The sequence below is a fragment of the Hyaena hyaena genome, unplaced genomic scaffold (genome assembly GCF_003009895.1).
Source record: "Hyaena hyaena isolate Hyena2069 unplaced genomic scaffold, ASM300989v1 scaffold_264, whole genome shotgun sequence".
Lineage (NCBI taxonomy): Eukaryota > Metazoa > Chordata > Mammalia > Carnivora > Hyaenidae > Hyaena > Hyaena hyaena.
In genome coordinates this window covers 288,214-296,892 of record NW_024080894.1, presented here as the reverse complement: position 1 = coordinate 296,892, position 8,679 = coordinate 288,214, and the positions used below count along the sequence as shown (strand labels likewise).

General features: G+C 30.9%; 1 long non-coding RNA gene across 1 annotated transcript; it reads right to left on the bottom strand.

Annotated features, from left to right (window-relative positions):
• Positions 1-1,981: 1,981 nt before the first annotated feature.
• On the bottom strand, positions 1,982-7,966 carry LOC120240768. Its single transcript, XR_005530717.1, has 3 exons — positions 7,865-7,966; positions 4,769-4,829; positions 1,982-2,160 (listed from the first exon to the last, which is right to left on the bottom strand). It is a non-coding gene; the product is annotated as an uncharacterized LOC120240768 (long non-coding RNA).
• Positions 7,967-8,679: the final 713 nt, after the last annotated feature.

The following is an 8,679-nucleotide window of genomic DNA, read 5'->3' as shown; positions in this document are numbered from 1 at the left end:
CATAGGCCAATTTCTACTTTTATCTACTTATTTTTATTTCCTATTTGGCTCTCTTCACTGGCACTGGATCCATGACTCCTTGCTGCTTACATGCTTTCTAGCATTTATTGTCTTGGTTTTCCTCTCGGTGGTACAACAGTCCAACTGCATGATATACTTCCCTATACAAAGATAAACCACATCATCATCACTCAACCATCCTGAACATGGTTATAATGCTGTGGTATAATAGGGAGGAAAGCAATCACCAACAACTCTAGGATTTTCCAAGTTGATATGAATGCTAACAAAATGCACCAAATGAGCCAGATTTTATTATTGAAATCTTTGCAAAACATTAAAGTTTTGGTTTAAATGATGATGTCATCTAGAAGAATAGTCTTCTGGAGAAATTAATGGACAGGGTCCTTATTACTGGGTTGTTCAAACCCATGTGGGCACTCCTCTCACTAGAGTATTTATTACAACAAATGACTTTTGCTTCCTAATGATCTGGCTGAATTTATATACCTCCCTTAAATAAAGGAGAAAAGATTGATATGCTAGGAAGACAGGATCTTTGCGTATAAATGATAGCATATTATGCAGATTTATTAATATTATAATATCTAATATGAAGAGAGAGAGGAAATAGAAGAAAGTTATTTCTAAATAAAGGATGGACAGATTGTTTCCTTCTGTAACCACCAAAAATATATATTAAATATTCTCTGTATAATTTAACACTCTGCCATTGATGTAGTTTCTCTTTTTGTGTGATTTTGATATTTAATCAACATATTTTATGATTAGTATCCATATTCCATTTCAGAAGATTCAACAATTAAAAGAAAATGACCATAAATATATAATTATTATTTAATACTCACTTAACTTGAATTCATTATAATAAAATGTATTATGCACCCAAAATATGAGAAAAATGGGGAAATTGAGCTTTATAACAAATTACCAATATTTTGGGATCTTCTGTTTGTACAATGTTTTGAAATACTTATTCATGGTCTATTTCTATAAAAGTTTGAATTTGCATTTGTAGGTGAAAAAGTACTGTTAAAATTACTTAGTAAAGAGCATGGTGAATTCAGAAATATATGTGATCCTATGGAGTATGTCCTATTGCATAGTGAGAGATAATATGCCATTTTATATTACTATTTATATTAATATTAATATGTTAATATAACATGTGTATACAACATATAATTAGTAATGTATGCAGTTATATAATAGAGTCTGAATAATGATCCTTTCTCCTTTGGCTATTTTCTATTTTACCCAGTTTTTTCAAAGTACACAGGACCCACATGGAAACAATATACTTATCAAAGTCAGCAAAAGAAAATGGATAGTTTGGGGGGGTCAAAATGGGAAATGGATAGTTTGGGGGTTCATTTGAGAGATGTTCATTTTATTGGGGGTTCATTTGAGAGATGTTCATTTTATTGAAGACAGAAATGACCTGAGTACCTATTCTCATCGTGTAATAAAAATAAAATTCTCAAATAATATAGCATATTGAAAATAGATGAAATTTTCTCTTTCTGGATAGATAGATGATCGATAGATTAGAAAAATAAATGATAGATAGGTAGATAGATAGAGATATATAGTTGTGTATACCTTTAGTTATTAGTTACTTGGTTAGTTAGTTTATTGTCTCATTGCCTATCAGTCTCAATCACATTACTAGTATCAAAAAATTAAGCAATTTTCTTTAGATTTGTTTTAGGATTTATCACATAATTCTCCCACATTATATAATGTAATATTAATATTTTATAAATAACTACCCAAGATATATTTAAGGCAAAATGGATTAGTAAGGCTGAAAAGCAATAGAGGCATATGGTCTGCACATAAAAATAGGAGTATACTGTTGAGTTATTGTAATACAGATTTTATTTTAGTTGAAGCATTTCTTGTTTCAGGCAAACACTGAAATGCTTAAGATTAACAAAGACTCATTTAATTTGCCTTGAGTTTGAATTAAGAGGCTAATATCTTAAAGCAGTATCTTAGTAGACAGGATTTCCCAGGTCACATTTTCATAATCCCCAGTCTTCATGGGGTATCCACTTTTTACATCACATACTAATTTCACACTTGGGACAGTCCTTTGTAATATCAGACTTGAATGTGACTGTTGTTTCAGAGCTCCTGGAATAAAAAAAGAGTTGTCCATTATCCCTGCCACAACATAACCTATGATAATTAGTTGAATCCTAAAGTTCATTCTATTTTGATTATTATATTTGGTCTGTTAATTTATCATTTGCTTTTCATGTATTTTACCTGTATTTGAATACTAGGGCTAAATCATATAAGAATAACAATGGGTAAATAGATAGAAAGACAGTGAAACAGGTAGATAAATGGAAATGGTAGAAGTGACTATTGTTTCTCCCTGTCCTTGGGAAATCTAGATGCCTATACTCTACATTTTTAGAAATGAATATAAAATACCTAGCCACTGGTCACTGGGAAGAACTCTGAAAAATCTAATAATCAAAATGTACATGCTCTAGGCTAAGAAAGTAAATATTGTTATTATAAACCATGTGTATTACTTCAGAGACAAATTTCTACAAATATTGTTCTCTCCTTGTTTGACATGCAGTGTGGACAGACAATGAGAAACTGCCTCCTTTCTCTATATTTACAAACTGTAAAATAAAAATCTGTGAAAAAAAACACTCTATATTTATGTTGAGGCAGTTACAAAACAGGCCTCATTTAAGAAGAACCCCTGTATAAACAGGGGTGCAGAATGTGGTGCATGATCCTGAAAAAAATCCTTACTTTGGGCAACATACTAATATTGAATTGCTATTCCCTTAACCATGGTCCTAGTAGATACAAGAGCAAAGACACACCTCTGTTGGTAGGAGGGAAAGTTCTAGCTATAAGGTATGGACATTTGTATTGTCAGGCAATCAGGAAAATAGTAATCTTGCATAACTTGGACAGCAAAGTCATAATGTAAGTTCCAACTATATTATTGTCAAAATAATCATGCTCAAAAATGTTGTATTAATTGAGAAGTATTTTCGTTGTTGCCATAACAACATCATTTTATCATTACTGTCATCATTCTATCCATTCTGTAGTGAGAAATCTCTGGAATGGGGTTGGGAACTTTTTAATTTGTAGTGGACACCTGCAGCTACTTATGTTCCTTAAAGTAGTTTAACCACTATTTAACTTAATGCTCATCTTCCAAGTTTCTGTTTCTATAGCTACCCAGTGTGGACTAAGAAATCAATACCTGGGAGAAATCTGATGTAGGTGGTCAATGATCACTCTTAAGACATATCGGAATAAATTGTGGTGCGACTGGATTCTTTCTTTCTTTCTTTCTTTCTTTCTTTCTTTCTTTCTTTCTCACTCTGTCTTTCCCTCTATCTCTATCTCTCCCTCCCTCTCTGTGCTTCTGAATTCTGGATAATAAATATATGAATCACTTGAGTGGAAAGCAGCAGATAATTGGCATCAGTCCTCTATAGGAGGCTGGGAACTATGTCAAAGATGCTACAAGCAGATGTGTGTGTCCATGGCATGTCACAGAAGGCATATCCAGTTGCAATGTGTTGTTAATGTCTACATTGTTACTTCGTCTTGTGATCTTGTCTGGAAAATCTCAGGGAAAGACTGATACTAGTTTGGTTTGAGAAAACTTAGTCGGGGATTTGGACAGAGTACTAAATGTAAAGTCAAAGCTTGAAACCCATCTACCAATAGAAGTCCACAAGTGGCCAAAGGATTAATGGGAGAGTAAGAAGTAATAATAGCCTAAGGAAAGGATAGGTGGATACTTTGTCAGGATCTTTTTTTAGTTCAGAAGAAAGATAGGAAAATTTTAATAAGGATGAATAAAAAGAGAAAGGTGGAGGAGGACAAAGAAGGATGATTTTCTGCAATCATTACTCTAAATGATAAAAGCAATTCTTAACTATATCCATACTATTACTTATATCTATGTACAATTTATATTCTATTTTCACAGTAATTTATCTCATTTTATTTTCGCAGAATCCTCATGAAATAGGTTTGGCAGGAGTTGCCAACTTATTTTTTTAATGCAAAAAATAGAAACCTAAATTATTTCCCCTGCTTTCCTTCTTAGTCATAAAGCATCTTCAACTTTTCCTGACTAGCTAAATGTTAATAAGGGGAAAATACTAGGAATTATAGCCCCATAGAAGGATTACATAGCTAAACCTTGTAAAGTCATTGTTTTCACATTCATTTGATCAAAAGACTGATATACAACATCCATAAAGTAAATATTGTAGAAGGAAAGATCATTTAGTTAAGCATAGCCAGCTAAATTGAATAATAACAGTATGTTCATTTTTAAGTCTATGGAGAACAATTATAGCATCTTGGGAATGAAAATGGTGATGAGATATTCAACATTGACTTTAATAATTCTAAACAGGATGTGGGTTTGCAGCATCAAAGTATCTGCCTCCAAGTTCAGTAATGAACTTCTAGCCTCAAAACTGTTCTTTCACTTGCTTGTTACATCCATTTTTTTTCATTTAGCCTTCTTCTTATTGGGTAATAAATGATATGAATGTGAACATAAAATTGTCTTAGGCTGTAAAGTGGCACCAGATATTATGAGAACCTGGAAGAAATTTCATATACTACTAAGAGTATACTATCTCTTTTCTTTCTATAATGCCACAAATGATTTCAATGAAAATGAGTCACAGTGCCCAAGAAGAACTAGATATTGAACTTTACAAAAGTACAAGCAGACCTCACCGACAGGCAGTTCATCATGCTTCTACATTTAGGTATTAATTTCAATTTCAATCTTCCTGTAAAACAAAAAGGAAGAATTTTTTATTATGGAGTAATGGCCTTGCTGAAGTGACATAAATTATAGTTGAAGACATTAAAGTTACACACTAAAGGCTACTTCCCACTCCTTTACCCTGTGTATTTCTTCCCAGTACAGTCTGATTGCTTCTAAAACTAATCTAGGTTTTTGTCAAACCAGGCTCTCTACTTTCCATATAGGACTGCTACAGTGTTCTTAGGGAAAGGTTGTAAGAGGCAATTGTGTTATTTTGCCTCACTCGATGAGATATCACATTGAGCATATCCTTGAAGACCCTCTCACCTTTATGTTGCTATCATCTATGAATCTGAAATTTGCTAAAACCCTACTTTGGCAATCAAGGACAAGTCAAGTATAGACAAAATTATTAATTAGACAAGTAAAAGTTTTGGTTTCTTCTGTCCTTTCTTGCTTCCCCCCCCCATTGTATTTCCTAGATTTTATCTACATTTTACTCAGAATTCCTTTAGCACCAATACCTATTTTATTGAGTATAAATGATATCCTAAAATCTATTACAGCTGCAACAGTTACAATTCCAAATGTGGCAATGTGGTTTTCTTCCAGGAGTTTTTGGTAATGTTGAGGAAACGCAAGAGACAGACAATTATAAAATAATGTGATAGTATCATGAAGTCAGTGAGGTAGAGTGCTTTCATATAGGCACTTCTAAGCAAATCTTACCATTCATGCAAGTAAGTCCCTAGAGTAAGATGGAAGTTGAGGCTTGAAAGATGAGTTAAGGAATAAAAGTTGTCTGGAAATTAAAAAGAACAGAATTGGAGGATGTGGAACCGGCTAAGTTTCAAATTTAAGGAATAATATAGATGTTTTGGGCATTGTAAACAATTCTATTTTAAAAAGAAGTCAACTTTTTTTAAAAAATCAGCTTTAAAGGTATTAAATTATAAACAGTAAAAAATTAAATGGAGCAAAACTAATTTAGAATAGAAATGTGTCTCTTAGAATACAAGCCATCAGTCTTATGTCCCTAAGACAGAAATCATTCATCACTTCTTCTATGTCATTGCAGTCTGTTTCAAACCTCTTGAGGCAAAAGGGTGTGTATACATGTAGAGTACAGAAGTTCTGTATCATATACACCAAAATATTGGCAGATTTTATATATCAATATGTAGAATTATTCTTATTCTTTTTTTTTTAACTTTATTTTTTAGAGAGAGAGAGACAGACCATGAAAGGGGGAGGGGTAGAGACTGGGAGACATAGAATCCGAAGTAGGCTCCAGGCTCTGAGGTGTCAGCACAGAGCCTGACGCAGGCCTTGAATTCACAAACCGTGAGATCATGACCTGAGCTGAAGTTGGACGCTCAACCAACTGAGCCACCGAGGCCCTTGTGCCTTATTCTCTTAAATTGGATAATATTTCTATTATATATATTTATTAGATTGTTCCAAAAATTAGTTTTCATTTATTATTAAAAAAAAATGCTGTTTTAAAGGCCAATGGGTACAAAAGTGAGTGTATCTATACCCAGAACTTAATTTGAATTTTTATAGATATTGCCAAAGTTTTTTCAAACTGCTTGTTCCAATTTAGTTAAAAACTGTGAGAGTATCTGCCTCCATGCTGTTCTGAAACTAGTGATACTTGGGTTGGAAACTATAAAATAGGAGATTCGTACATTTTTAAGTTATTGAATCTAACATTCAAATTAATATTATAATATTTATATTTGCCAAAATTCTAAATGAATTAATTTTTAATTTTCTATAGAAAAGATTAATAAAAATATTTCTAAGGCATTTTTTCTATATATCTTTCATATCCTTCCAATATTTTTCTATCAATTGTTTTTCTTTCTCTTATTAGGTTGTTCATTTTTATGATTCATATAAATAATTTATGGAAATCATTACTATCATAAATGTTGCCATTTTTCCTGAATTTTATTATACTTTGTTCAGAGTGAGTATTATTATAGATGTTGTAAAAAGTTATAAACAAAATTGTTAGTCTAGAGTTTTATATTTTCATAAACATATATTTATGAAATAAATAGTAATATATTCATATTATATTACATCAATAATTTATATTATATTTATATTAATTATAATATGTTATATTAATTTTATATTTTAAAATATAAAATGTATTTATAATTTTATATTTTAATAATTTATATTAATATATTTATATTATATGATATGGATAATTTATATTATATTTATATTAATTATAATACATTCTATTAATTTTATAATTTCATATATTTATTAAATAAATATTCATATATTTATATTATATGAATAATGTATATTATATGATATGAATAATAAATATTCATATCATAAATATGGTACTTTATATTTTTATTCTTTTAAATTTAGAATATTGATTCATTTGAACATTTTATTATAATAGGTAAGAGAATGATTCAATCTCATTTATTTAATAAAATTTAGAAACTTATTTAATATCATTAAATAAACAATTCAGTTTTCTGCACAGATTTGAAATGCAAATTGAAAGTATTACATATCTAGTAGTGTTTTTATTCCTCCTAGTTTTCTATTATTATCTACTGATCTTTTTGTCTGTTTATCCCTGTGACTACACTACATTTTAATAGTGTATGTTTAATATTAATTTTGAAAAATTACTCATTAAAACTCTGCAGGACTTTTCCAGAAATTTTATACATCTATTTTTCTTCATAGAGTCAAGTTTTTATAAGTTATATATTCACATTTATAAACAAAAAATCTGTTAGGAATATCTACCTATCTACATACACAAATATATGTGTGCATAAGAAGAATTGATATCTTTATGATAATGATGCTTTAAATCCAAAACAATCGTATTTCTCCATTTATGCAAATCTTCATTTAGGTGCTCCAGGGAAATGTTAAACACTTTATATAATTCTTTCACATTTCTTAAAAAAAACCGTCAACACTATATATATATTAGCTTAACAAAAACACAAAGCAACAATACCAATAAAACAACAAAGACAGCATTCTGCTGCCTCAGAAACTCACCAGCAGTTTCAGGCTCCAAAGGCAAACACTTATAAGTATTTATAAACATTTCTTCTGTGAGTTTTCTGGTTGTTATCTCTATAGTATATCCATATTTCTCAATTAATCAAACTTTTTTTTTAACCTTTTTTTTTTATTTATTTCTAAGAGAGAGAGAGAGAGACAGCGTGAGCAGGGGAGGGTCAGAGAGAGAGGGAGTCACAGACCGAAATAGGCTCCAGGCTCTGAGCTGGCAGTCAGCACAGAGCCCGACGCGGGGCTCGAACCCACGAACCGCGAGATCATGACCTAAGCGAAAGTCGGCCGCCTAACCGACTAAGCCACCCAGGCGCCCCTCAATTAATCAAACTCTTAATACTTCTTCCAGACACCAGAGACAGTGGATTATACTAAGTGAAATATATTTTCTAATCTCTTTTTACCATTTATATTGTTATCTTTATATCAGTTCTTAGTAACTCTATAACTTTTAATAACAGAATTTAAACTTTATTTCTTGCATCTCTCAATGAAAAAATTAATACTCCCTGTGTTTCCTTCTCTGCCTGCTATCTCCACACTTCTGTTAACTATAAAATAACATTTTATCAGCAGATTTGTAATATTTTAATTCTATTTTCCAATCATTATAGAAAATCTGGTATTTTGTTTACATATGGATTCAAAAATTTAAAATAATATAATAAGGAATAATTATAATATAACTTGAACCTGAATAAGCCAAAATCTATCCAGAATTCAAAGAGAGAAAACTAGCCCAGAGTGAAAAGAGAAAAAGCAGCCCTTCCCAGTCATGCTGGAGAGATAAAGATAAG